Source organism: Puma concolor, chromosome D3 (assembly GCF_028749965.1).
Source record: "Puma concolor isolate L17-30 chromosome D3, mPumCon1.1.hap2, whole genome shotgun sequence".
Taxonomy (NCBI): Eukaryota; Metazoa; Chordata; class Mammalia; order Carnivora; family Felidae; genus Puma; species Puma concolor.
This window is the reverse complement of record NC_141678.1, coordinates 5,651,053-5,677,880: the sequence shown is the minus strand read 5'-3', so window position 1 is coordinate 5,677,880 and position 26,828 is coordinate 5,651,053. Positions and strand designations below refer to the sequence as shown.

Genomic DNA, 26,828 nt, shown 5'->3' with positions numbered 1-26,828 from the left:
GCAAGGCCCCTGTGAGGTCACACAGGCTTTCACTGTGAACGAGAAAGGAAGGCGCCACCCTCTGGGCAGGGGTGATGTTCGGGGTCTCCTGTACCAAGCCTGCTCCTCGTGCCCCTGTGTTAAAGGAAACTTCAGCTGTGCCCTCCGTCGGGGAGTAACCCACCTGGAATCCTAACGCGATTAAAGCCACCATTCAGGGTCCCCTAGAACACAGGTCCCTATCCAGCAGGAGCAAAACTGGCCTCCTTGCCCCCGACACGACCTCTCCGCCCCAAGGAGGAGCCAGGGACCCAACCATGGCCTGCTCGTGGCTCTGCCCAAAGAGCAGCACCCCTGAGTGGCCCAAAGTCACGTACGGTTCAGCTCAGAGCACTGCCCTCAGAAATGCCACCCGCCCACCCCTAAATGGAGACCAGCCAAGACAAGCCCGTCCCAAACGGGGTCTCTGCCTCATTCTGGCCAATGAGGCACTGGGGGCGGGCGGCGGTCCACCAGCAGTGGACCAGCTGGACAAAAACTCCGGCCAACCAGTGACAGGCCTGTCCCAACACAGAAAGCACCTCTTCACCCCAGGTACTCCACAGAAGACGGATGGAGCGGGAAGGAGGAATGGGTGGGTGGGTAGAAGGAGGGAGGGAGGAAGGGGAGAGCGAGGGGGGAGCATGGACGGAGGAATGACGGACGGACAGATGGACAGACAAATCAACAGATGGACATCAATTTTATTTTCTTTAGTGTTGATTTTTGAGAGAGAGAGAGAGCGCGCGCGTGAGCGAGTGGGGGAGGGGCAGAGAGCAAGGGAGACACAGAACCCGAAGCAGGCTCCAGCCTCCGAGCTGCCGGCACAGAACCCAACGCGGGGCTCAAACCCATGGACCGCGAGATCGTGACCTGAGCCGAAGTCGGACGCTTAACTGACGGGGCCACCCAGGCGCCCCAGATGGACATCAATTTAACTGTGCCACTGTCCACAGAGCCCAGCGTGCCTTTATTCCACAAGTACGCCTACATCAGGCTCCCCGCCAGCCACTGTGGGAGACACACACGAGCACCACCCCCCCCCCAGAATCCCCAAGCCTGCACAACTGCCCCCCATACCAGCCTGCTGGGCACAGAGGACCCTAGAGAAAACCGCCTCCAGTCTCCAACTCCAGAATCAGAACAGGGAGGGACAGGTGCAAAGATTCATCGAGAAGAGATCTCTCAACAGCTCAACACCCACAGAAGAGTCCCCAAAACGAGGGCTATGGCTCAAGTACTCTCGGCTACTAGAAACACGGGGCGGGGACGAGTTAGCCACAATGACGATGGCAATATTAGTCACCAGGCAGGTACTGTTACGATCCCCATGCTGCAGATGAGCAAATCGAGGCTGGGTGAAGTGAACTGACCAAATGGCAGAGCAAGGCCCTAGTTAGGAGGGTATGCAGGCCTGGGGGGACCCGCACCCAAACACAGAGCAGACAGAGAGCTTCTCGAGGGTGAATGAGCATGGGGTCCAGGCATCCGGTGAGATGGGCAGTGGCCTGAGCTGAGCCCACTTCTGACGCTTCAGGGGAACAACAGCGAGGGTCGTGGGGACAAAAGCTGCCGCCGGTCCACACGGGGGGCCAGGTCCAAGGACAGAGAGCCCTGGACTGGCCACAGCCCGCGCCAACCTTCCAGGGAAAACCAGAAGCCCGGTACCGAACACACCCCAGGCAACCTACGCCAGCTCACACCTCCCCTAAAAGGGATCCCCAGCCTCGGCTAGAATTTCCACCGCCCCCAGATGCTGCCTGGTGCCCTCCCAGGGTCCTCAGACCCGCCTGAGAGTCTGTGATTCTACAGGTGGTATTCTTCGGGCACCCGCACAGAGGAAGGCCCCGATTTCCCTCACCGAACATGACTGCCCCATTCAACAGATCAGGAAACCGAGGCTCAGAGAGGTGAACTCACTCACCCAAGGTCATGCAGCCAGAAGGCACCCTGGTCCAGCCCCACACACCCTCCGAAGTGAGCAGAAGAGGGCCACCGAGGAGGCCCGTTTCGGTCTCCGATTTAGTTGGTACATTCGTGTCCACTGGGCTGTGGCCAGCTCGGCCGCCCAGCCCTGCTCCCCCGCCATAGCCGGATCTGCTCAAAATCGCTTCCTCCTGGACTCCCTTCCCCCTCCCCCTCTTAATTTTAAAAGGAAGAGAGAGAGAGAAGCCACAGTCATGACAAACCCTCCCGCACGCCAGGTCACAGGGTCCCCTACGAGAACCCTTGCCTCGAGACGCGCCCTCCCTCTTGGGTATTTCACAAACATTACGCTGGATTTTTCCTGGCTCTTCCTCATTAGGTTCTGAGCGCCCCGGGAGGGACGTGTTTTCCATCTGGCCTTCCAAACAGCAATTTTTTCTGCAGAGGGGGAAGAGGGGGAAACCAGAGAAGAAGCTGGTGTCTGGGCAGTGGCGGGGAGGGGGGCGGGAGGGGGGGGGGGGACGCTGGCACCAGCTGTGCGACTGGGCAAAGCGCTCGACCCTCTGCCCCGGGGGCTTGGAACAGAGCGGACCGCAGAGTGGGAGGCAGGGACCTGACTCGGCCAGCCGTGTCGGGGCTCAGCGTGGTACCCGCTCGCAGTGAGCGCTCGTCCACACAGGGGGCGGGGCGACCACATACGGATCCAGGGCGCCGGGATCGCAAAGGCTGCGGGGCTCGGGGTCCCGGATCCGTCCACATCGCTGCCTGGACGGCGACGAACCAACAACCAAGGAGTCAACGGACCACAGATCACCGCTCTGGACATTCTGCTGAATGAAGTGAGCCAGACACACAAAAGGGCAAAAACGCTGTACGATTGCGCTTACAGGAGGCGCCCGGCCTAGTCATCTCCTAGGGACAGAGAGTAGAGGGGTGATGGCTAGGGCCTGGAGGAAGGGGTATGGGGAGTAATGGCCCCTTTGAAAATGCCCGAGACCTGAACGTTTTTGTGATGTGTATTTTACCACAACTTAAAAATTAAGTAATAACAAAAACAAAACAGAAGCAAAGCGCACACCTCCTCCAGGGAGGCCTCCCTGGTTGCTAGCCAAGGCAACCAGCTGGGCTGGTATCCTCTGTGGTGGCTTCCGCTGCCCTGGGGGCCCCGTGGAAGAGCCCGTGCCGCCCAAGGCCCTGCCAGGGGTCCCGGCACGGGGCAGCAGCCCCTCCCGGCCAGCCACTGAGGGGGATCACAGTCAAGGCCTCGTTGTCTGTAGCCCACGTCGCCCCCAACCCAGGCAGCGTCAGGAGAGGGTTGAAAGGCCCCCCGAAAGCCACGGGGACACAGGGAGGGGCTGACCGTCTGCCAGCTCCGCCCATCACTCACCAGGACCCGGAGGGTGGAGGGGGCCGCGGCGAGGGGGGGCGCGCGGCAGACTCCGGGTTCCCACAAACTTCCCTGCGCAACATCTGGCAAACGTGTCCGCAGCCGCGCAGCTGCCGGAAACGCCTCCTCCCGTCCCGCCTCCACGCACGCTGGGCCCCCCAGGACGGCTTTCTGAGGAATTTATGGGGTCGTCCTGAGTATTTCGGGGCAGATCTCTGGGGGACGTCCTCAACCACGTGTGAAGGAGGACAAATGTTCCCGCTGCTAAGAATAGCTTCGCAGCGGCGCCCGGGGCTGGGAGCCCACCCCCTCCCAGCAGCTCCCCCCTCGCATCATCCCCCCTCCCCACCTTCCACCAATGCCACCCAGGTGCCAGGCCGCGGGGGAAGGGCCCATTTCGACCAGCTCCCTCCAAGGCTCAAGTGTGGATCACAGCAGCCCCTGCGATTTCCCCGAGGGCTTTCGCTGATCAGTGAGTGTCAAGGATCAAGAACCCAAAAGGCCCTCCGGGCCCTGCAGCCAGGAGCCCGCAGACGAGCGAGCACACAGGCCTCAGGGCCCGGAGCGGGAGCACGCTTCTGGGATCCGATCACCAGTCCGCGGAGGGAGCAAGATTAACCCGGCTCCAGTGGGGGGAGAGGTCCCAGGCCGGAAATAGGGAGGGGGAAACAGCTAGGAGGGCTGAGGATACCACGCCAGGCCGGAGTCTCACGGAGGAGAGGGGCAGGTGGGGGCTGCCTCTGTCAGGGGGTGGCCGCTGCTCAACCCCAGCCGGGCATCCTCGCCCCTGGAGAACGGGGCCCAGGGGATCACAGCGTCCAATTCTTTCGTGCAAATAAAGTCTGACTTTGAGACATCCCTCAATTTACAGTTTTTATTTCAAAAACATGGACCATAAACCCAACCCAATAAATCAGTCTGACATCCAAATACAGCCCGTGGGCTGCCAGGATGTGACCTGTGGCTTCTGACATGTGGTCAGCTGGAAACCACAAGAGAGGGCCCAGCAAAGCCCAGGGGAGCTTGGGGAGCGGGGAGGCCGGTGACAGGCAGGAATGTCCTCCCACATGGCTTGGAGGGGGACCTGAGAGGCCCCTAATTAAAACAGGGAGTGGGAGGGGCTGGGCCCACTTACCCAGTGAGTCTTAAATAACATCCCCCCCTCCCCAAAGGACACACACTGGCCGTGAAAGGGGGGCTGGGCAGGGACCCCGAGCTGGCTCATGTCCAACACATGGAGTGAGCCGGCCGTGGCCAGCAGCTCTTGCCTTCGCCCCCCCAGCACCCGCTGCTTGCAAACTGTACCCTTATGTCCTTGGGGCTACGACCCCTCGATTCTGGGCTCTGAGGGAGGCTGACTCTGCCTCCCGGGTCTGGCCAATGAGCACAGTCTCAGGAGCACCACCAGGGCCACCACCAGAACCACAGCCACCGTCACTGGTTTGGGGAAGGGCTTAACTCTCAAGCTGAGCCCGTAAAGTTCACTCCCACGATTTCTGTTGTAACAGTGGGGACAACAAGGCTTACCTTCCACTGGGCTAAATTGTGATCGTTAGTGTCCAATCTTAGGATTGGACACGGGGAGCCCCTTGTCACCTGAGCCCCTGGATCCAACCATGCCTGAAGCTCACCCTGATATCCTTTTGTGCTAAATGCAGGAGGAGCAGAGAGTCTGCCAATTGCAACCAACACACCTAAGACAGAGACCCCCTGAAAACCCCAGCTCGAAGCCATGGATCTCCCTGGAATCAGATCTGCAGTCTCTGGTCCCCTCACCTGTACAGGTAGGGAGGTCTCCCAAGCCGGCCAGAAGGAAGCAAGAGGAAATAGATGGGATCCCCGGACAAATTCAGCCTAGGAGGAAGGGGCCGGACAGGAGCCTGGGATAGGCCTACGCGGTCTCTCAGCCTGAAGAAACAGAGTCTCCTGGCCAGGCCTGAGCTATCAGTGGCCCTAACGGGGGAGCCGGCAGGCAGCCACTTTGCGGACAGAGGCTGCCCCTTCCTAGCTGACTCAGATCTGGGTCACTCCCCAGCAGCAGGCACGCCCCCACCCACAACGTCCTCTGGCCTCTGGCCTCGGCTTCTGGAGGAATATCCCGAGGTGGAGAGCTGCCGTGGCCCCTCTTTCAGACAGGGGCGTTGTCCGAAGCCAGGAGGCCTTGCAGACTGCACCCACAGACACACCTTGGGCCCCATCCCTGCTGGAGCCTGTTTCCCGGCCTGGAGGGTGGCCAAGGCTCAAACCAGGAGCAGGTAGAGACCCTGACCCCTCAGCCCTGACCCCACGGGCGCTGACTTCTCCCACCATCCTCTTTTCTCTCCAACCTCCATGTAGCCACAAGTTGGTTACAGCTCCCATTTCGCAGATGGGGAGACTGAGGCTCTGGGGGCAAAGAGGGCTCTTCGGTGTCCCACAGGCAGGAATAGGACCATGGAAAGATGAGCCAACTCCACCTCCAGATCCCAGGTCCTGAGCAGTCACGATAACAGACCCAAGGTGAGCGCCGTGCACTCATCACCGTGGCTAACTGCTAACACGGTGCTCACTCTCATCAGTTTATTTCATCGTCGCCATATCCCTGGAAGCAAGACTGAGGCACAGAGAGCTTAAGTCACTTGCCTGCCAGGCTAGCCCTCTCCAGCACCCACCTCTTATCCATTACGTCCTGGGAATCCGCTGCCAGTGTCCCCAGCCTCCCAGCTCAGGCTGGGGGACACCTCTGCCTCTCCCTGATCAGGCTGCGGTTGGGGCCTCACAGGCCTTGTACCCAACATCACCGCTCACGGGTCCAGGCCAAGTGCTGCCAGCTGGAGGCAACCACAAGTCGCTACAGATGGGCCGTGGCCATCTCCACGTGAACCCGGCCGGCCCCCCGGGCCAGCCGCAAAGCACCACCCCGGGGTCCCGGAAGGAAAAGGAAGCAGCATCTTCAACCCCGCCCCAGCCCCCTGGCTCTGCTACGTCCCTCGTCGGGACCCGGAATCCTCATTCCCAGGGTCCCCGCTGCTTACTTCCCACCTCCCCACAACCCCAAAGGTAAGGCCCGTGAAGGCAGGATCCACACCTGCTGTGGCCGCAGGCCCTCCATAAGTGCTTGCTGAATCCATGAGCCCTCTGACAGCATCCCTGCAGACTCTGAGCCGAAGCTCGAAGGCCACTTTGGAAATGGAGAAACTGAGGCCGAGGAGGGGTCGACGTACGTTCAGATCCTGGGGTGTCGCCTACAGCAGGCCAGCACGCCCCAAGAACTGATCCACGTTTACACCGCCGGCTCCCCCACCGCTCTCACTGTGGCCCGGGGCCCGGATCCATCCCTTCCTCCCGGAAGCTGCGATGCCGGCCCATCCATCAGCCGTGGCTGGGGCTCCGGAGGCCGTCACCACCGAGGGGCCGCAGCGTGCCCGCTCTGGGCCTCGGGGTCTCCCCCTGTCAAGGGCACCCGGCAAATAAGGCAGCTTGCGGGGGAGGGGGATGACTGCGACCCAGGTGCTGGGTGAGTGGCCAGGCATGTGGGGGAATGAGAGTTCGGGGCTTGGGGGGGGGGGAGGGCCCAGCACGGAATCCGGGGAGCCTCCGGCCTCCTGGGTCACGTCCTCCTTAGCAGGGACGCCTGAGCAGGAAGGACGGCTGGCAGCAGGCAACAGGCAAGTTCCGGGATCTGTGATTTGGGTTCTGGGCGAGGGAGGCGGGTTCCGGACTCCTCCGACGCGGAGGAGACCTCACTAGGTCCTGGCCCCTCGGCCTGGGACGCGGAAGGGCGGGGGTCCCTGGCCCTATGAGCTTCTAGGGCTGCTGTAACAAATGACCACAATCCAGGTGGCTTACAACAACGGAAATTTATTCTCTCCCAGCTCCGGAGGCCCGGTGTCCAACATCAAGGTGTGGGCAGGCCATGCTCCCTCCGAAGGCGCCCGGGGAGGATCCCTCCGGCCTCCTCCAGCTTCTGGCCACATCACTGCAGTCTCTGCCTGTCTTCACACAGCCATCCTCTGTGCTCTCTCTTCCGTCCCTCACAAGGACACTGGTCGCTGACACAGGGCTCGCTCGGGGAATCCAAATGACCTCATCTCAAGACACGTCTGCAAAGACCCTTTTTCCGAAGCAGGTCCCATTTAGAGGAGACGGGCATGAACGCGTGCGAATCTCTTTTTGGTGGGGGGGGGGGGGGGCTGCCATTCAGCCCACTGCGCAGGCCCCGGCCTTTCCTGACGTTGCCCACCGATGGCGAGCTCGCTCCCTGCCGGGCCCCGGGCCCGGGGTTCGGGCCCACTTTCTCTGAGCGGTCCTGCCACGGGGCCGCTGGGCACAAGGGCCTCCCTCACGTTTACAGGAAGCAAGGGACTCTCACACCTACGCCTCCAAGAGAGGGCCAGCCACGGATGACTCACCCCCATTTCACAGGCCAAGACGAGGCACACAGTGGTTCAGCCGGGGAGCTGAACAAACGCAATCTGTTTGCTTCTGTGTCAAATGGAAACAAATCCCACTCCCGAAGGATGTCACAAGGTCCTGCAAGGAGAGTGTGTCCGCCACCCCCCCCCCCCATAATCACGACTCTATTTATTACCGGCGGGGCCCAGCCCACACAGCTGCCCACCCAGCCTCCAGCCCCAGCAGAAAGGGCCCATTATGACATCATAGGCCGAGAATTATGTTATTAGCCTGGGAAGGAGGCTGGACCCAGGGACAAAGGGCTCATTGTCATGCAAATACCCAACTAGGAGGAAGGGGGGTGGGGGGGCGGCTCTTCTAGACTTCTAGCTTGTGAGCCACACTGAGAAACCAACGCCAGGCCTTCCAGAAGACTTTGGGCATCTCCGGGCCTCACATCTCGAAGAGGAGGGAGGGGGCCCCTTCCCACGGCTGCATACAAAATGCCCTTTACCAGTTAATACTGTGTGCCTGCAGCTGTGTGTCTTTGGGCAAGGTGCTTACCCTCTCTGTGCCTCAGAGGATCGTTAGAAGAACTCCACAAAGTGTGCTCAATGGTCGCCCTGCCCCGTCAGCCGTCAGGACTTGAAACTGATGCCGTCAACACCCCTCCCCTGCACCCCAATGCCGTCAGGCCCCCCACTTTCCTGGCTCACGACCTCCACCTCTCTGACCTAGGAGGTCCAGACCTTCTGGAAGTGCCCGATGTGTTACTGCGGAGCCCTCTTGAACACAAACACCAGAACTGCTTTTCAAAGGCCCCTAGTTTTCCACGAATCCCCAAAAGGCATTCTCAACCCCCAGATACAGAGATACAGAACTCCAGGGACGAAGGGAGGTGAACTCAAGTGAATTCCAGCCCCTGGGCCTGAGTCTCCCTAGCCAGAGCCCTGGGGGGGGGGGGGGGGGGGGGGAGGGGTGACCCACCCGGAGACACAGTTGAAGCGTATCCATCCATCCCCAGAAAGGCCTCATTCACCGCCAGGGGACAGGCCCACATCCACAGCCTGTGGGGGACACTGAGTCAGGCACGAGTGTCTGCTGAGCACCTAAGATGTGCCCAGTGCTGGGGACACAGTAGTGACCAAGATGAACAGATCCTGGGTGAAGGGGTCGGTGGGGGACAGGGGGGACACGGCGATGAATATACAACAAATCCCAAGTGATGATGGCACAAAGCGATGGCAGTGACTTTGGGGAGGTCGGGGCCCCACTCTGAAGGGTGAGGGTACAGGAAATACAAAGGTCCAGAGGCAGGAGCATGATTGGAGCTTCCAAGAAACAGCCAAGAGGCTCATGAGACCGTAAGGCCCCCTACTTAGCCCCCCTCCCTGGCCTCCAGGCTCTGCCCAGCAAAGCCCAGAAGCTGAGACCCTAAGAAGCCATGACTGGTGCCCCCGAGCCCCAGACACCGCCTCCACCGCTTGACATGACCGTGGATGCCCCTCTCGGTTCAGGCCCTGCCGGTGCCCCCTGGTCCCCAGCCCGGGATGGTCGGGACCCCTCCCAATCCTTAGGCAGAAGAGCAAGCCGTCCCTGGCACTCCCGGGACGCCCGAAGGCCCAAGTCACCAGTCAGCTGTGAGGGAGACAAAAAACCTCCAAGCCCCCCCTCAGGCACCTCTGGAGACCCGTCTAGCCTTGGATTAGCTTTGGCTGAACAGCAACGCATTTCTCATGCTTAAGCACCAGCTGGGGATAACCCCATCCCTCTAGGGTGGGCTACACCCCAAAGGCCCTCTCACCACTGCGGGAGGTGGGAAGGGGTCCAAGAGAAACCAGCACCTACCGCAGGGAACAGCAAGAAAGGAAACCATGCTGCCGGAGGACAGAGCAAGGAGGAGAGAGTTACTCAGAGAGGAAGTGAGTTTGGCTGTCACAGGAGTGACCCACAGGCCTCAGAGGTGGCTGAGAGGGGGCAGGCTCCGGGAGGGCCCAGGAAGTGAGAGAAGGACCCCGAGGTCAGGGCTCTCTGGCTTCCACAGTTCATGAGCCCAGCCACCATCCCCTATCCCAACCTCCAAGCCCAGCCTGCAGGTGAGGAGAGGAGGAGGAGGGGGATCAGGGCTCAGAGAGGGCAAGGAACAGCCCTGGGGCCACTCAGTCAAAGAACCTCCACACCCGGGCTCTGGCCCTTACAAACTCTGTGCCCTTGGGTGGGTCCCCTGGCCTGAGCCTCAGTTTCCTCATCTGAGAAGTGGGGATCACACAGCGGCCTCCCATCCCACGGCTGATCCGGGCACGGAACAAGCTAGCACGGGGCGACCCCGTCAGGGATGATCACATGGCGACAGCACGTGCTGCTGGCACCTTCCTAGGCACCCGGCGCGCATCACCTCACCTCACCGTCACTCAAGCCCTCCGAAGCACCAAACGCTACGAGGAAACTGAGGCCTGGAGGGGCTACGCCCCTTGCCCTAATTCACAGAGCTGCCCACAGGCAGGGCTGGATTCGAACCCAGGACAGCCTGGCCCCGGCCTACGCTGCTTATCTCTTTAGATCACTGTAGGTTCGTGCGCAACCGCAAGAAACGATGCAGCGCGACCCCGTGCACCCTTCAGCCAGCCTCCCCCAGGGGTGTCGCCCCGACAGAACGGCCGTTCGACACCAGCAGCATCACCAGGAAACGGACTATTCAGACCTCACAGGTTCTACACACTCTCATCTGGGTGCATGTGAGTGTGTGTTTAGCTCCATGCACCTGCACCTCAGGGCAAGTGGGAGGGGGGTCAAGTGTCTGAGACCCTCAGGGCAGGGCGGCTGCAGCGGACCCAAGTAGGTGCAGAGGGCTTGGGGGCAGCAAGGGGACACTGGTGGGGCCCCCTGCTACCGGGGCCTTGGCTGAGGCCCCCAGGAGAGGCCTGAGGACAACCGGACGGCGGGCAGCTGGCCTGGACACCCGGGGAACTCCCCGCCGGCTCCTGCTGGCCCGGGAGGAGAGGCCCCGAGCCAGCCACCGGCCCAGCATCCGGTGTCACTTACACACACAGGATGACTGCCACCCTCGGCGGGAGAGCCAGTCCTGCCCGCCCAACCCCCAGGCCACACGGGGCAGTTGGGGTGCTCGGCCCACACTTGGGGCGGGACGGGGCGGAACGCGCTGGGACAGCCCCGGGGACCCCAGCCCAGGCCCAAACGCAAGCAGAGCCTAGGGCTGAGGACCGTAGTTTCCAAGTCTACAAAACAGAAACGTTCTCGGCAAGGAAGAAGAGAAAATTCGGTGGAGACCAAGGTGGAGCTAACTTAAATCCAAGTTTATGGTCTAGGCTAACGGAGCCCCCCCCACCCCCGACTCCAGCCCACAGGGGCCCTGCGCAGGCCGGTCCTGGCTTTTTCCCAGGCAACCCCCCCCCCCCCCACGAAAGGCACTCACACCGTATGGACAAGACAATGGGGGTTCAACAACCTGCACACTGTCACAGCTTCCACGGGGGTGTGGCCCAGGGACCACTTATTAGCCCCCCCTCCATAAGCCACACACGACCACTTCTGGGGTACAGACAGACGCAGTGTCCATTTGCCATGAGAAAACCGAGCTTCACAGCCAGGAAGTGTTCAACAGGGACGTGAACCCTGGCGGCCCGGCACCCCCCCCCCCCCCGAAGAAACCAGGAGGCCACAGCTCTCCCTCAGCTCAGCCCAATGCCCGTACGACCCCCTCGACCGCCCCATTTTACAGACAAGGAAACGGAGGCTCGCACAGGTGAGGCAAGGCCACCCGGCGTTAAGAGAGGATAGAACCGGGACTCAACGTCGAGTCAGTGGCAAGACGAGCGATGCCGTCTGGGAAGCCAGCCCACCCCGGCCTCAGCTCCGGCCCCCGACGAGACGTGCCACTGCCTCCCGACAGCCCTGGCTCACCCAGACCTCAGGACAAATCGCTCCCTCATCCCCTGTGCCTGCAACTGAGGGCTCCTTGTGAGCTCAGGAAGCCCTTCCAACTTTCCAGTGTTTATGCCGCCTCCTCGCTGCCAGGTCCCTGGGCAAGCCTGGGCCGGTGGCGCTGATTTCAAACCAGACGTGGGCACTCGGCCAAGCGCCACCGCGGTGGGAGCCGGGCGCCGGGACAGCCGCAGCGCTGCCTGCACCTGGCTCCCCTCCCCTGTCCCCTGCCCGCGGGGGAGCCCCCCCCAGATCGCAAGCCCCCCCCCCCCAGCCCCAGCAGCCACAGCACCGGGAGCAACCGAGCCCCAGGCTCTGCCGCTCTCCCCCAAGGACGCATGCACCCCTGCTCCGCAAGAGCAGCCGGGGCCCCACCACACGCACACTCACACACACACACACACACACACACACACACACACACACACCCGTCCACCCCCTCGGACACACAGCGGCCAGAAGCCCTTCCCGTCCCACCGCCCGCCTCTCGGCCCAGAGTGACTCCCGACCACTGTGACCGCCGGCTCTTCGTCCTCTGGAGCGCCACCCCCGGGCCACCACGGCCGGGGCGCGACCGAGTTCCATCCGGCGAGCCCCGCGGCCCCCCAGACGACGGCTCCCGCTCTTCACCCGCCCCCCCTTCCTCCGCCGTGACCCGGCCGCACCGCGTCTCCCTGCCCACCCACCGCCAAGCCCAGAAACTTCTCTTACCCGAGCACATGACCAGCCTTTCACTCACGTCAGCTCCAAACACAACTTGAAGTAACTCTCCCACGGAAAAAAAAAAAAAAAAAAAAAAAAAGGCAAAGAAAAGAAAAAGGGAAAGAAAGAAGTAAAATGTGCCAGCAAGTGGGTCAGTGGAGTCCACACACACAGACTGTTCTGCTGGCTTCCAGAAGATACTCCGCGTCCAACATCAAAGCCATCCTGCCTCCAGGACTGACACGGGGAGCGGCCGCCCGCCTTCCCGCGAGACTACGGGCGCCCCCCCTCCCCGGGGCTGGGGAGGCCCCAAGGCCAGGCCCGGCCCCCCACCCCAGCCCCCCCTGGCCCGCCGCCACCACCCCCCCCCCAGGCCCACCAGAGGCCCCACCGCCCGACCCCCGGGCCGGGGCCAAAACTCGGTGTCGGGGCCTCCGCCGTCCCTCCTCGCCTCCCGCCGCTCCGGGCCTATAAACACAGAGAATTACATAAGGTCCACTCCTCTTGTTTGCAAGCCAAAAGTACGAGCTTTTTCTCCCAGCCTTGGCAGTAAGTAATAATTCCTCATCGCCATGGTAACCCTGGCGGGCTTCCAGCCGACACTCAGGAGCTGAAACGCCGGGAGGCCTTTTTATAGCTCGGTAGAAAAACCTCTTCACTATTCCCTCCTCGGCGGCGAAAGCGAGCTCCAGGCCCGAATTCTCCTACTTTAACCCGCTTCCTCCCAGCCCGACCGGCCACCGCCTCCTCCTCCCCGGGCCCCCGGGGGTGACACGGTGGCCGCGGGGCAGGCTCTGCCCTGCGTGTAATCTCAGGAAAAGCAGACATGACCCCCTCGCGTTGGTATCCCCAACGAGGGGCATCTCGGTGACCACCCTGGAGGGTGAGAAAAGACAGCCAACCGCACGCACACGCACGCACACACACGCACACGCCAAAGTGGATGCTCTGGTGGTCAGCCAGGGCTCTGACCCTTGGCTGCAAGCGGCCGCGTGAGTCAGAGACAAGTCTGAGCTCCTCTGGATGTCAACTTCCCATCTGCAGCAGGGGCAGGCTCAGCTCTGCTTCCCACAGGGCTCCGAGCCGCAGGATCCCCCCCACCCCCACCCCGGGGTCTCCAGATTCACGCCCCTGCCCCCAGCAACCAGGACTCCGGCACCCCGAGTGACGACAAGCGGTCCCCCGGGGATGCAGGGCAGGGGGCACGGACTGGAGGCCGGACCACGTCCGATGCGTTGCAGAGGCAGAGAGAAGGCTTGTGTGGAGCGAGGCAGAGTCAGAAGATGAGGTCAGGGGGTAACAGGAGTGGAAGAGGAAGTGGGTCACAAAGACTCCGGGCAAGTCACTCCATTCCCAAGACTGGAAAGGCTCCCGAGAGTAATCACGGCAAGAAAATGTTAGTACTCACCATGCCATGCGCCCAGCGCCGTGAAAATGCGCTTCACCTGTGAACCCGTCTGTCCCCACAGGGGCACGATAAAAGGCAGGTGTGCTCTTGAACCCCAAAATACAGGGGAGGAAAGGAGCCCAGAGAGGTTAAGCAGCTTGCCCCAGATCACACAGCTGGAACGTGGCCGAGCCCGGCCCACATTCCCCCTGCCACGTGGTACAAGGAACCACAAGAGGGTCTGGGGCAGATCAGATTTGCAGGCGACGAAGGTCCGTGGCCACTGGACCAGGCTGGGGACCAGAGCGGCTGCCAGGAGACCAGGGAGGAGGCCCCACAGAGGCCATATGTTGTTGACTTTTGTCAACTCACCCTCCCGCCTTTCCCAAGAAAACACCCCGAAGAGTATTTCCGAAGCTGCTGGGACCTGTCCTGAAAGCCCCGGGGGGGAAGCCTTACAGGTGGGGAAGCTGAGCCCCAGAGAAAAGCAGGTGGCACCAAGCCGCACTTTTAGCCCCCAGATCCGGGTGCCGTCGCCTGCCTACTGGCTCTTCTCACTCCAACAGTCCGACCGCAAGACTCAGGAACGGGAGAAACCAGCCCCAGCAAAGCGGGGCCAGGAAGCAGAGTCTGAAGCGGCAAAGGCAGGACTCAGGGTGCCTTTTGTTCTTTTCTGTTTGTTTTGGACACAGACCTGCGTCCAGACCTTCGCAGAAGCTGGCCTGGAACCAGGAGGGACTTATCCACACCCCCACCAGAGCTATTCATGCTTTGGGCAGGTTCAACGCTGGGCTGTGTCATTCCACGGTCACTTCTTTTTTTCTTTTTTTTTTTTTTTTTTTTAAGGTTTATTTATTTTTGAGAGACACAGAGAGACAGAGAACGAGCAGGGGAGGAAGAGAGAGAGAGGGAGACACAGAATCCGAAACAGGCTCCAGGCTCCGAGCCGTCCGCACAGAGCCCTAAGCGGGGCTTGAACCCGCGAACCGCGACCTCATGACCTGAGCCGAAGTCAGCTGCTTAACTGACTGAGCCACCCAGGCACCCCCCACGGTCACTTCTTGGATGTCCCCACTCCCCCACCCCCAAGAAGCTGGGCCACACACGGTTTGTTGAGTGACTTCACGAACGCGGAAAATCATCAAAAACCAGCAAAGGGGACATGTGGCTCCTTCTAGGAGTTCAGAATAGGGCAGCATGAGGTCGACTACGCCGCAAAGGAATGCCTCGCCCTCCAAGCCTCCGGCCGAGACCATCTCCGGGAACTCGTCTGCCGGGCAAAGTCTGTACATCGGGAAAGATCAATGAAGGCTTTACGGGGTCACGCTTTGGTGGAGACCACGGAGGCATGGGTCGAGAGCCAGAGGGGTCCCCGAGTGCAGGCAGGAGGGGCCGTCAGCCTGAGGCAAGGCCCCTGCTTCTGCAGGCATCAGTGTGCTCAGCTGTGAAATGGGGGCACTCTACCTGCTGCCTCTCTCAGGGTCAAGAGAAACCACACCCTTTGGGGGGCTCAGAGAACCACGGGGTCCAGCCCCAGTGAAAGGGACCCCCACCCCCTCCCTCCCCATTGGGGCAGGGTTGGGGAAAGAGAAAGAAAGATCATGAGCTAGCAACGGGAGCCTGTTTCCACCTCCCTCTGCTATCCCACACCCCAGCGCCCCAAGACCCAGGCGGTAAGTGACTACGCCTCCCCGGGCGGCCTCGGTCCCTCATCTGAGCAGCCACTTACAAGACGGTTTCGTCAACGATCATCCACACAGCGCGATACGATGCGGCTATAAAAAAGGGAACGAGGCACCGACACCCTGCTCCGGCACCGATGAGCCTCGAAAACATGACGCTGAGTGTGCGAAGCCAGGCGCAAAAGGTCACACATTGTGGCATTCCATTGACAGGAAATTTCCAGAACAGACAGATCCGCAGAGACGGAGAGCAGGTGGTCGCCAAGGGCTGCGGGGAGGGGACAGAGGGGGTGACTGCTAATGGGTTCTGGGTCTCCTTTGGGGAGATGAAAATATTTTAGAACTGGACGGAGGTGTGGGTTGCAAGGCACTGCTTGTGAATGAAAAACTAACGAACTGTGCACTTCAAAGCGGTTAATTTCACAGGACGTGAATGTTGCCTCAGTTCAAACTAAATCAAAAAAGATGGCTTGGTTGAACGACCGCCATTCCGGCCCAGTTTACTAACTTTGAGCGTCAAGAGTCCCTGACCCCACGCCTGGGGCCGTCCCCCATCCAACAAACATTTATTAAGCCCCTACTGTCTGCAGTGGTCACTGGGGACACAGCAGGGTTGAAGACAAGGATCCCCGCCCTCGTGGGGCTGACGCGGGAAGAGGTCAGGAGTCAACGGCAGATAAAGACACGATGTGATTCAAGTTAACGGCAGCTGCCGTGGACGGGCTGGTGTCTGATGTGGTGGCACTTCGACAGTGGCCTGGCTGGGGAAGAAAGCCGGATGTGGAAGCGTCTCAGGAAACAGTGTGCCAGGCAGAGGAGACAGCCAGGGCAAAGGCCCTGGGGCCAGGAGGCCAGCGTGGCGGTGGCGGTCAGCTGTGTCAAAGGGGACAGACTGTGCAAGGCCTTGAAGGCCACAAACAGGTCTTTAAATGTTAGGAGGGATGAAAATAAAATTCGCAAAACCGCATCACTTTCCCAGGGCCGCCGAAGCAAATTACTCCAAACCAGGGAGAGGACTCTCAAAGCAAAAGCAATTTCTTCTCTCTCGGCTCTGGAGCCTGGCAGCCAGAAATCAAGGTGTCAGCAGCGATTCGTCCCCGCTGAAGGCTCCAGGGAGGATGCTACCTTGCCTCGTCCGGCTTCCGGTGGCCCCAGGCGATCCCCGGCCTGTCTTCTCTGCTCATCTACACACGGCCTTCTTCTCTGCGCATCTTCTCTTAAACCCGGAACTTTGGTCATCATCCTAATCTAGGACGATCTCATCTACAGATGCTTGATTTTTCTTTTAATTTTTTTTACAATTTATTTACTTTGATGGGGGTGGGGGCGCACAGAGAGAGGGGGAGCAAGAATCCCAAGCAGGCTCCGCCCCATCGGCACGGAGCCCATCGCAGGGCTCAATCCCACAAACCATGAGATCACGACCTGAGCCGACATCAAGAGTCGGATGCTTCACCGACCGAACCCCCCAGGCGCCCCAAGATGCTTAACTCGATTGCATCTGCCAAGACCCTCGGGCCAAACGAGGTCACGGTCACGGGTTCCAAATGGACACAACTCAACCCCCCACATCATCAAGACTCAATTCGGCCGCATCAAGTGCTTAGTACCATGCTGGGCCTCTGCTCCCCTTTCCGCGCTCAGTCCAGACAATCAGGCTGGAAGCCGTGGGGACAGGCACGACGTGGGCATCTCGAGGAAACCGTCCCCACGGGGACCCCGCGGCCGGCCCTCTCCCGGCCTAAAAACAGACCGCGAGCAACCGTGACCCCCCTTCCCTGAGACAGGTACCTATCGGTCACTCACAGGACGCTGGCAGGAAAGGGACCTCCCTGACGGGCCACAACAGGCCCGGACCCTCCTTCGCCCATCCCTTCAGCCAAGCGCAGAAGCCACGTCGGCTGCAAGCACCAAACTGTCCTCTACGGCTCTTCTCCTGATTTCACTTGATTTTCCTGCGTGCGGCCACCCCTCTACCCGCAGCGGCTGGGAGCTGGCGGTGGGCAGGGCTAAGTGCTCACTCAAGACTCACGTCCGAACGTAGTGCCATCCTGCAGCACAGGGCACAGGGCAACTGGCGGGGACGGCTGGGGCAGGGGCAGGAGGCAGGAGGCAGATGGCCGCCTGCGCTGGGGCCCCGGGAGCCCACGCGAACAGGCTTCAGGGTGCTCCTTTACGTGTCACAGCAATCCTAGGGCAAACCACTGACCCGTTACGGCCGGGGAAACCCAGGGACGGGGGGGAAGTGACCTGCCCCAGGGCGCGAAGCTACAAGCGGCAAAGCCTAAGACACGGGGAATGCAGTGCCCGAGCCTAGGTCACTAACCGCTAGGATTTCCGTCTCTCCGAACATGGCAACTCCACCAGAGGGCTCCAGGGGAGACTGCCGTGGCCTTGGGCCCCGACTGTTGGAAATGGGACCTCCAGAGGCGTTCAACGTGACTTCCCAAGCCCCGGGACCTTCTGTTACATTCCACGGGATATTCCGCCCAGATCACAGAGGGCAAAATACTTTGAGGTAAAAGTCATCGCTGAGAACAGAGGCCACGAAATGACGACAGCCAGCTGTGGCCAAGGGGGAAGCTCTTTCTGGCACACACGATGTTTTGTAAAAAATTAGGACACTGCTTATAAAATCCAGATTTCTAGCTTCTCTGAGGGGAACAACCGAATGTCCGTGCCCCTCGCCCCCACCTCGACCACCTCCCCCATGCTGTTGAAGATAACTGAACGTGGGGCGCCTGGGTGGCGCAGTCGGTTGAGCGTCCGACTTCAGCCAGGTCACGATCTCGCGGTCCGTGAGTTCGAGCCCCGCGTCGGGCTCTGGGCTGATGGCTCAGAGCCTGGAGCCTGTTTCCGATTCTGTGTCTCCCTCTTTCTCTGCCCCTCCCCCGTTCATGCTCTGTCTCTCTCTGTCCCCAAAATGAATAAACGTTGAAAAAAAAAAAAACAAGAAAGAAAATAACTGAACAAGTGTCCAAGGTCTCACGTGGCAAGGATAATGAGCAAGAGAAAGGAGGGACGCTCCGGGGGCTTCGGGGGACTCCTTCCCCTTGGCTGGCTGTGCTGGTGGCATAAACCTGCCTGTAAACAAGGCCCACGCAGAAGGAAGCAGAAACGGAGACAGAGTCCACTCCCCAAGCACGGTTTGAGGCGCTGGATCCAGCCACGCCCACTTGTCCTACCCTGAACTTTGCCATGATGAGTACCCATCAACTCTCCCTGTGGCCCAAACCAGCCAGAGTGTGGCTCCACCACGACTCAGGAGCCCTAATGAATTACCTTCAGGTCTCCTCTCCATTGACCCTTGTCCAAGAAGGCCTGTCCTGATCACAGACACGTTCAGACCTCCTTAAACCCCAGGGATAACCTTACTACCTCGGTGCCACCTTTTAACTGACACCCTCCCTCTGGACACTAAACTCCTCAGAGGCATGGACGATGCCTGACCTTCCCATCATTTTGATCCCAGTGGCCTACAAACGTCCGGAACATTCCATGTGCCCAGTAAATATAAATTAATCGATGAGCAAAAGAACAAAAAGGGAGACACAAAAGCCAGTAAACTTGATTTCTGCCTTAAACGTGAAAAGCACCCCACCCCCACGGTCTGTACAACAGCCTCAGATCCAGAGAACTGTTCTGGTGCCCCTGGCTCTGTTCCAGCCGTGCAGGCCTCCTCAGCCTTCTTGAAACATCACGGCCTCAGGGCCTTTGCACAAGCCACCCAGACATTCCCAGCTACATTCCCCCTACCTAGAACACCCATCCCTCTTCTTTTCACACGTCTGGTTCCTTCTCGTTGTCTAAGTTTCAGCTCCAATGCCACCTCCTTAAAGACCACCCTGGATTCCTTTACCTAAAGTGAGCCCCCCCCCCCAAAAACCAGAGCTGTCCCACCCTCCCCAACCCTGCATTATTCCACAGTCAGCATACCCCCCCGCCTTGCAACGCCGTGTTTGCTTTGTGCACCGCCCGTCTCCCCTCAGCCCACGGGATCCCACAAGGCAGGGGCCCGGCGTGACGTTTGCTGATACGTATCTCCCCACCCTGCCCCAGGAGGCCGTGGGGACACCAGGCTGGCTGCAGGGAGGCATAAAGCAGCCCCCTCGTGTCCCGACCAGTCCCGCCCGGCCCAGAGCAGCTGCCGCATGCCTGAGAGCCCTACGTGGCTGGTGGAGCCTGGCCCGTGGCCGGCCCAGCCTTGCCAAGAGGTCCAGCCCCACTGTGGGCTCAGGGGTGGCTGCAGGTGACGCCTGCACAAGCCGCACGTTGACAGCAGGTGCGTGGAGCTCTGCCCGGGTTCGAATCCCAGTTCTGCCAGCTGCCCGCCACACGACCTTGGGCAGGTCACTTACCTTCTCCGTGCCCCAGCCCCCCCCACCTACAAACCAGAGCTGGTAACGACACAGTCCTATCCCAGGGCCGCCACAGGAGTAGATGAGTCAGTGTATCCGGCACACTCAGACCACAGCCTGGCATGGGACAAATGCTCAGGAATCGCTCGAAGTGAAGTCAGTGTCGGGGCGCCTGGGTGGCTCAGTCGGTTACGCGTCCGACTCCCGATTTCGGCTCCGGTCGCGATCTCGCACTGGGGAGATCGAGCCCCATGTTGGGCTCCACACTGAGCGCAGAGCCTGCTGGGGATCCTCTCTCTCTCCGTCTTTCTCTCTCTGCCCCACCCCCGCACACACTCTCTCTGTCACTTAAAAAAAACAATTTTTTTTAAGGGAATCAATGTCAACGATGGTGATAATGGCCAACTCACTAAGACAAGCCAGTGGTCAGGAAATGTCAGCTTCGGTCCTAAATACGGTACCTGCTCTGTGCTAGGCCCTGTTTGGAATGCTTGACTCATACTGATTCCTACGAGCTAAGTTTCTCATTGCTCCATGGGCTTGTTCCAGGTCTTCCAGGCAGCCCTCCCAGATTGCTCTAACACCCAGGAGCACCCTGAAGACGCGCAATGCCTCCCGTGAGTCTGTCCTCGATTCCTCTGCATCCCAGGCGGCGGCGAGGGGCAGGGAGAGCACCCAAACCCCACGACCTCGAAGTCAGCAGCGGGGAATGCGTGCCCCATGCCGGGGCCTCTGCCAGAAACGCAGGCCCTGTCTGGCTGCACGAGCCCACCCCCGGAAGTGAAGGGCGCTCCCGCCCTGCAGTCTGCGGGTCGATTCCTCCGGAGAGGCCGGGCATTTCAAGGGCACCGAAGGTCAGACGTCCCAAGACACAGGGCGCAGCGTGAAAAGAACAGGCGTCGACTGTGGCTGGGGGTCTCGGGCCCGCACGGACGGCACGTGAGAACAGCACCGCTCCCCAGCCAGCCCCAGCCTCCCCGTCCCCAAAATGAGGTGGGCACAGCCGCTCTCCTCTTCCCACCAGACAGAGGGCTGGCCGGGCTCGCCTGGGGCGCACACGGAGGACGGCAGCCCCCCTCCGGTGGTCTCCGTTCCCCGAACCAGGCGGGAAAAGCAGGTTAGAATGTCTCCACCAGTGACCTCACTCGAGTCCGGCCACCCCCCCCCCCCGGAACCTCGGTTTCCTCATCTGGAAAATGGGTCTCACGGTCATCAACACAGTCCCACAGGCAGGACGGGGAGCGCCCAGAGCGCCAGGACACCAAAGCCGCCAGAAGGGAAACAGAAGATCTAGAAAGAAGAAGCCATTCTAATTTCAGCAAGGGGCTTGCTTGGTCTCTAAGCGAAACACAATTTTATCGTATGGTTCGGAAAAATGGTTTCTGTTCGGATTTACAGCGATCGCGGAAGGCAGGCCATAATCTTTTCAGCATGCGAGCCTCTCGAGGTCTCGAGCCACCCTAAATTAGCACCTCCCTCGAAGGGACGTGCCAAGGAGGCATCAGTAAATGCACAAAGCCTTAACACGGGGCTCAGCCCGGGACAGACTGGCCTAAGTCCCACGCAGGACGACCGGGAGGCTGAGGCAGGAGAACGGAAAGGATGTGGGCACCGGGGCAGACAGCCCGGGTTCGAGCCTCACTGGCTGTGTGACCTCAGGCAGGCCGCCTAACCTCTCTGTTCCTCAGTTTCCTCATCTGTAAAGTGGGGACAATAATAATCTCTGCTCTCCGGGGGATTTTGGAAGATGAAATTACGACCTATAAAGTACAACACAATCACGATTATAAACTCTTCTGTTATTACTGTCAGTTACAACAGTTTCAAAACCTGCATAGGCTATTAAACCCGACCGCGGGAGGCAGACGAGCCGGCCTGGATCCTGGGCGCCAGGGGGGGCCCCATCACCAGGCTCAGTGGGAGCCCCTGCAAGGCATGAGCCTCCCCCCTGCCTCCAGCTGGGGCAGGGATTACCGTCAGATGGAAAGAGACGCACGTCGGAGCCAAAGATTAAAAACAAGTACAATTATCGGGCAGGCATCCATCCATAATTATAAATTTGATGTAATTAGGCACCCCACTAACTTCATTACTTATTTATTTACGGGATTGCTTATTTAATTTACGGGCCTCCTTCCCCGAAAAGTCATCTTGGCTAACACCCCCCAGGCGAGGGAGGAGGAGGAGAAGGCTCCCCTCTTTGTCCCCACCTCCATTCCTGGGCCTCCGTATGTCAGGCTCCTGCCTTGCCCCCAAAATAGCTCCCCAGAAGGCCTGCGTGACTTTGCCCAAGACGACGGGCTCGCGCCAGGCCTGACATTCATTCAGCAGCGCCGACAGACAGAGCTTGACCCGGAAGGAGTGATAAGCTCACCAAGCCCCCCCTCTCCAGCAGAGGAAGCCCTGGGGGGCTGGGGGGGGGGGCGGTGGTGGCCCTGCCCGGCCACCAATTCCTGGCATGACCCTCTGGACCAGGAAGACCATCAGCTGGCACTTTCCAGCTTCAAGGAGGAGAAAGAGCACCCAGCCCTTGCAGAAGAACTTTAGATAAGTCACCTGACCTCTTCGAGCCTCTGCTTCCTCATCTGTAAAATGGGAGCGTTAAGAACAACACCCACACGCGGCGCCTGGGTGGCGCAGTCGGTGAAGCGTCCGACTTCAGCCAGGTCACGATCTCGAGTGATCTCGCGTGATCTCGCGTGAGTTCGAGCCCCGCGTCGGGCTCTGGGCTGATGGCTCAGAGCCTGGAGCCTGTTTCTGATTCTGTGTCTCCCTCTCTCTCTGCCCCTCCCCCGTTCATGCTCTGTCTCTCTCTGTCCCAAAAATAAATAAACGTTGAAAAAAAAAATTTTTAATAAAAAAAATCATTAATATGATGCAAGTGTCCTCGATGAATGGGTGCATCCCCTTTATTAGATACACAGCTCGGTATAGCCACCAGGTTCACAGCTTCAGACTTCCTGGAGGGCTTACACAATGAGACTGTATTCCCAGACTTCAGTATTAAGAAGTCAAAGCTCAGGGGCGCCTGGGTGGCGCAGTCGGTGAAGCGTCCGACTTCAGCCAGGTCACGATCTCGCGGTCTGTGAGTTCGAGCCCCGCGTCGGGCTCTGGGCTGATGGCTCAGAGCCTGGAGCCTGTTTCCGATTCTGTGTCTCCCTCTCTCTCTGCCCCTCCCCCATTCATGCTCTGTCTCTCTCTGTCCCAAAAATAAATAAACGTTGGAAAAAAAAAAAAAAAAAAGAACAACACCCACAGCTAGCTAAGCCCCAAAGCCCAACTGCTGATGCCCAGCATACCCCTGGGTCTCAGCCACTGCAACGAGGCAAGAAAAAGCAGGAAGAGGCACAGACTTTCTAGCTTTGTATCTAAAAGCCCCAAACTGCCAACGACCTACATGCCCCAAACTCAAGGATAGATAAATGAACCGTGTGGCACATTCATACGTGGAATATTACTCGGCGATTAAAAAGGAGTTACTGATACATCCCAAGACACGAACACCTGCCAAAAACATGCACAAAGAGGCCAAACACACAGAAACGCACTCTGCATAATTTTGTTACGAAAACCTAGAAGATTCTAGAATTTCCGTGGTGGCAGATCAGTGGGTGCGTCCGGCAGGGGGGGGGGGAGGGGGGTTCTTTTGGAGTAGATGGAGACACTCCGTATCTAGATTGTTCTCGTCGTCACGTGAGTGGTTTCAATTGTCCACACCCATAGAATGGAACTCTCAAAATTGGTAAGTCTTGCTACAGGTGAATCACATCTCAATAAGGCTGATTTTTGTTAACCGCGAAGGAAAACGCACACATACGTGTCAGCACCACTAACCCCACTCGGGTGCCCGGAGAGTGCTTCCCCGCTTCCGGGTCAGGTCTGCCATTTCCTGCACTGTCCTCCCCAGTTCTCCCAAGCCCCTGATTTATGAGCCTTGGACAAGGAAGGTCAGGGTTGCATCCCAGATTTATCCCTTCCTTGCTGGGTCATTTAGGGCAAATCACTTTGCCTCTCTGCCTGTCAGGCTCCCCATCTACAAAAGCAGGGTTATAAATAGCACTCTCCTCGGAGAGTTATTGTGGAATAAAATGAACCGAGGTGAAAAGCACCAGCTGCGGGCCGTGGCATACAGCAGGGGCCTCATTATTGCTGCTGCAGAATGATGAGCGGGCAAGCACCATGCCCGGCGTGGCCAGGACTGGCCAGGATTCTGGTTCCCGCCCCCCCCCCCCCCCACCCAAGACACACGAGACCCCCACCAGACAAGACTCCAGGCCCGGGCAGCGACCCCCATCACTGACAGCTCCCGGCTGCCGGGGCTCCAGGCTGGTGTCCGGAACAGGACAAGGCTCCCTGACTCCACCCAGGAGGGCAGACACAAAAGGGGGGGGGGCCCTGCGGCGAGGGGCTGGCCCTGAGGGCAGGACAGGACCCGGGAGGTCATTTGGGGACAGGAGGTGGCCAGGGGAGAGGGTATCCCGGTGGAGAAGGACACCTCGGTGGCCTGGCCATCGCACGCACGCTAACTGAGGTAGGACAAGGGTGAGCCTGAGCCCCCCGCTTAGGAAAGAGAAAAGGGATGACAGGGACCAGGGGACAGCTTCTGCGCCGGCTCACATGGGCCCGCCTGCCCAGGGCGGCTCCTGCTTCCCTGTGAGTGATGAAGCGGGCAGGCAGCACCTGGGAGCCTTGGCAGGAAGGGGCGTCCCCCGGGCCCGATTAGAGGGCCAGCCGCAGGCAGACATGCTCAACTGTCAGCCCCGTCCTCCCAGCCTGCCATCAGAGGCCCCATTAATTGCTGTCATTTGAGGGTGGCCTGTGGGGAGAAGGAGGGGGGCTGCGGGAAGGGGGTTACAGGGAGGAGGGCAGGCAGTAAAGAGGGGAAGGAGACGGGGGAGGGGGGCAGCGGGGTCAGGGGGAGGAGGGGGGAGGAAGGAAAGGACGGGGAGGGACAGCTCGCCCAGGGCTGGCGCTCACCTCCTCCGCCCCGCGGAGGGACCCGAGCGCCGCCCAAGTGGGGACAAAGCCAGCGGACCCACTGCCCAGGTGGCGCAAATGGAGTGCAGAGGGGGGCGACTCTGCAGGGCCCAGGCCCACGAGTCTTCCCCCCTCCCCGCCCCCCCCCCCGACATAGCCACCCGGGCACCTGTCTGCCTGCAGGTTGGCTGGTCCCCATCTGCTCTCCCCAGGGTAGCAGAAAGCCTGGCCGCCCCAGTCCCCGTCCGCTCGCAGCCTCCACCCTTCCCCGACCCCTCACCCCGCACCTGTGCACCACACGGGAGAGGCCCGAGGCACAGGCAGAGCCCGCCTGCCCGCCTGCGATGCCAGGAGACCCCCCCCGCCCCCCGCCACACGGGTCGAAACCTCCGTCTGGCTCAGGGGCCCCCACGCAAACACCATCTCCTCCGGCACCAAGATTCCAGGGCCGGGCGGCCTGAGCTCAAATCGTCCCCCTGCCACCTGCCCTCTTGGTGCCATCACGTCCCCTCCCTGTGCCTCGGTTTCCTCACCTACAGAACAGGGCGACATTAATCCCCATCTCGTGCGGTCGCTCCAAGGATTAAATGAGATAATTCCACGAGGCGCTGAGAAGGGGGCGTCGGGCAACGTGAGGGTCGCGAGCGTTTGCTGCTGCTGTTACATTATCGCCCTGGACGCCGGTCCCCCTTGGCCTTCACACGTCTCCCCTGCGACCTGTGCACTGTGGTTCTTTCTCAGAAACGCCTGCTCCCCCACGCCCGGCTCTGGCCCCCCCACACCCCCCCAGGTGAGGTCCCAGACAGGACTTCAAGCTGCCATCCAGGAGCCCCTCCGTCTATACATCCGCCCTGCCCCCGTGCCCACCCCCGGTGACCCCCCTCCCAGCCGCCCCTGCCTGTCCCCAGACGGGCCTTGTCTCTGGGCTAAGGAGCCACTTGGGTCCCGCCAGGGGCTCCTGGGACCCCCTCTGCCCCCTCCCCCATCTGTCTGCCTCGCTCCTTCCTCAGACGTGATGGATCGCCCCAGAGGAGGAAGCTAAGTGCTTGCAGACAAAAAGCCCTTTTATCGTCCTCGGGTGGGCCACGGCATGACAAGCAGATAACTCAGCCATGGGAGGAAGGCTCCCCATTAGGCCAGGGAGGCAGATTGATGGAGGACCAAGGGGCAGAGGAGGAGGAGGAGGAGGAGGAGGAGGAAGAGAAACCACCCCCAGCCAGACTGCCTTCCTTCAACTTCAAAGACACCCAAACCTGGCGGGGCTCCCCCCAAACTTTGGGGGGACTGAGTGTGGCCCGTACCTCCCCGCCTGCAAGAGGGACCTGCTGCTGGGGGCCCAGGGCCCGGCCCAGGAAGCAGGCAACCCACCAGCCTGCTTAGCCCTCCTGCCTCCTGGGGGAGGAGGGCGGGGGGAGCGCAAAGGCTCAGGAACTAAGGAGAGAAGCCCACCCAGATCTCACACGGCCTCCTGCAAACCCAGAGGCCCGTCCCACACTGCCTCAGGGCCTTTGCACGAGCTGTTCCCTCTTCCTCCAGAGACCCACACACTCCCTTCCTCCCCTCCAGCAGGTCTTGGCTCAAATGTCACCTTCTCCAGTGGGACCGTCCTGACCACCCCCATTTGAAGCAGCCCCCAGCCCGCCCACACACTTCCCCGCCCCTTCTCTGCTGGCTCCTGGCACCAACGCCCCCCGCCACGGGACACCCTGGGTATGTGACTTGCTCGCTATCTGTCTCCACCCTACCCAGAGCTCCGTCTCTACCCTCTGGAACAGTGCCCGGCACACAGTAGGTGCTTCAGAAATAACGGTTCTGTCTTCCGAAGGGAACAACACACACCTCTTGGGAGCAGCCAGCTCTGCCTGCCGAGCCCAGCTGTGTGCCCAGCAGTGCCTCGACGGCCCCCGTAGGACACCCACTTGACAGACGAGGAAACCGAGGCACAGAAGCAGAGGCGCACCCGGGTCTGCGGGAGGCCCACCCGCTGCGGAACCGCCCGCGGAACCGAGGACAGCAGCCTGGGGCCGGGTATCAGGGAAAAGGACCAAAGCTCCAGCGTTGCGGCCTCAGGGAGA

At 60.4% G+C, this 26,828-nt stretch overlaps 1 protein-coding gene across 27 annotated transcripts in view; it reads right to left on the bottom strand.

Moving 5' to 3' along the window:
• Positions 1-26,828, bottom strand: part of NCOR2 (nuclear receptor corepressor 2) — a 213,716-nt gene that overhangs the window by 154,517 nt on the left and 32,371 nt on the right. The window contains exon 3 of one of the 27 annotated variants that reach the window (XM_086681460.1): positions 25,287-25,470. The exons of 25 other annotated variants lie outside the window; for them this stretch is intronic. The gene's annotated coding sequence lies outside the window, so the exon portion shown is untranslated. Of the gene's footprint in view, positions 1-12,358; positions 12,658-25,286; positions 25,471-26,828 lie in introns of those variants that run through there. One more of the 27 variants, XM_086681459.1, reaches the window with a different exon arrangement.